Genomic DNA, 2,885 nt, shown 5'->3' with positions numbered 1-2,885 from the left:
ACATAATGCTGTTGAACTTCTCTGCCATACTCTTAACAGTTCCTCTGGAAGACAGGAATCAATGAGAGGGAAAAGCATTGCAGAGTATTTATCTGATTTAATACCCAGTGTCTCTAGGGATCTTAATTGGGTTTCTATATTGTCATAAAGGTTTGAAATGTCAATCTTGCCTTTAGACATAGCATTGTTCAAAATTAATTTCAAAAGTTCACGTAGGTATGTATACTTCTATTTGTAGATCATCCCTACCAAATCTTGACTTAAAACTATCAATAATTTTAGGATAATTTTCCCTTGTAGCTGGAAAACTTTCTACCAAATGCTCGGCTGCCAGGAACAGTTGATTGTACTAAGTACTCAATTTTGTCTGCCATAATTATATCAGTATCTTCATGCACTTTTCGGAATTGTGCCCAAAATGACAGCCAATCCCGCACATTTCCATCAAAACGTTTAAACTGAATAACTGGTAACTTGAACTTTCTCTTACCTGATGTGACATCTGTTTCTGCAGAACTACCTTGACTTGAGTGGTTGTCCACTTCAGCTGGAGTACGAACAGCCTCCAGACGACTGCTGCGAATAATTAGCTGCTTGGCCCTCCTGTTATATCCATCACATCCATCCTTTTCAGCACACAGCATCTTCTGCCAGGAGCTTCTCAAAAATGTCCTCATCTGCCACTTTCAGTTCACCCCTTTTTTCTTGTAGAATCTCGCGACACGCTTGAACTTTTTCCAAATCTAGGGGAAACTTCAATAACAGGGCCTCTAACTCTGTTGCACATTTTGTAAATGACATTCGAAGTACTTTACGCGACTTTTTCTTAATATCGAGACTCATTTTGCCGCGTAAACTTGTCACACCCGATTACACCGACTACTTGAAATTCGAAAACCACAAACCACTATTAAATACTTTGAGAAACTCAAGTCCTGTCACGGTCGCCAAAATGTGAGTTCCCAGTTTTTTTTCACAACTTTCACGTTGTGACTTGAGTATTAAAAAACTGAGTGGTTGTGTCTTTGAAAAAAACTATATTATCGATCGAAAAAACCGGGAAAAAAGGGGTTGCCGACACACCAACAACGTTTCCTACATACATAAACAAAACATCCAAGTTTTAGTAAGGTTAGGTTTTCAGAAAATATAATTCTTCCTTTTCTCATACCTCATACCTAGGCCTTACTCTCTACCATTTACACCACATTACACTTTTTTGATATTTCTTTCAAATAACGGAGTTATGCACTCGTTTCTTTCTCAAATGACCTTTTAGGGCAAAAGTGCCCTGATGCAATCTTGTAGAGAATTTTTCTTTTTTTAAAACAGTTTTGGAGGAATATCTCCCTCAAATGACCTTTTAGGGCAAAAGTGCCCTGATGCAATCTTGTAGTGAATTTCATTCTCTAAAACTCCTCTTATTACACTTTTTTGATATTTCTTTCAAATAACGGAGTTATGCACTCGTTTCTTTTTTTAAAACAGTTTTGGAGGAATATTTCCCTCAAATGACCTTTTAGGGCAAAAGTGCCCTGATGCAATCTTGTAGTGAATTTCATTCTCTAAAACTCCTCTTATTACACTTTTTTGATATTTTTAAAGGTTATGGACAATTTAGACCCAGATCAAATCAAACTCGAAATTTTCAACCCGGTTTTACAAATCAAAATCAATTTGGTCAAAGTAATCGATTGAGACAATTTAATCAAAATCAAAATTTTAGTAGAGGTGAGCCTATGGATATTTCGTCAGGTAACACTATCATTAAAAGAGCTCTTCAACAACAAAATAAACCTCAAAATCGTACTTTTACTAGCCAAGAGCTATATAACCAATCTGTTGAAACACCAACAGAAGAATTTCTTCAAGACCCAAATGACGAATCATTTGCGTTTGACACACCTATAATGTCTAATCATAATTTTGACCCTTATACAAATGAAGAAAACAATCAATGTTTCGATTCTGAAAATGACAATTACGTAGACACAAACTTTCAATATGAAAATATGCAGCAATCCGATAATATAAATTTTCAGATAGACCCCTCAATCAGTCATCAAATTTAACAATACATTTAAACAACTACACTCATTGTGATTTACCTGTCATTTTCTTACCAGAGCTAAATGCCTACTTTTTAATAGACACAGGAAGCGGCAAAAGTTTCATTAAACCTGAACTAGCTTATTCAATTTATCCAAAATTAATTTCACAAGAACTATTTACTGTCAAAACGGCACATGCAACCTCTTTGCATAGTGAAGTAGTTGAAATACCAATTTTCTCTTCATTTAAGATTTCAGGAAATCATAAATTTTACATATTTGACTTTTCACCTAAATTTGATGGACTTTTAGGTATTGACTTCTTAAAACAAACTGGTGCAAGTGTAAACTTAAATAACTGTATGTTAGAAACACCTGAAGTTGTAATACCATTATTGTTCGATAATCAACCTAACAATTTAATCAACTGCAATACTTTTGAAATTGTAATATCACCTAGAACATATCAAAAAGTGAAACTTCCTGTTAAACAACAACAAGGTTTAGGTATATTAAACTACATAAATTTTGGAAAAGCAGAAATGCCAGAAGCTTTAGTAGAAGTTAATAATTTTCATGCATTAACAACTATTTTAAATCCTTCTGAAAATCCTATAAAAGTTAACATTTTTGAACCTTTAAATATTGAAAAAGTAAATGAAACAGAAATAAATTTTGTGGAACAAATGGAAACTAACACGGAAATTAACGAATATTATGACAACCTTCAAAAACAAAATTTAAAAAATTTACGTCTTTCTCATTGTAACAAAGAAGAATTTAAAGCTATTAGAAATCTTTGTTTTCAATATCGAGACATATTTTATTGTGAAG

Source organism: Ips typographus, linkage group LG7 (assembly GCF_016097725.1).
Source record: "Ips typographus isolate SLU linkage group LG7, UJ_Ityp_2.0, whole genome shotgun sequence".
Classification (NCBI taxonomy): domain Eukaryota; kingdom Metazoa; phylum Arthropoda; class Insecta; order Coleoptera; family Curculionidae; genus Ips; species Ips typographus.
This window is presented reverse-complemented; position numbering follows the sequence as displayed.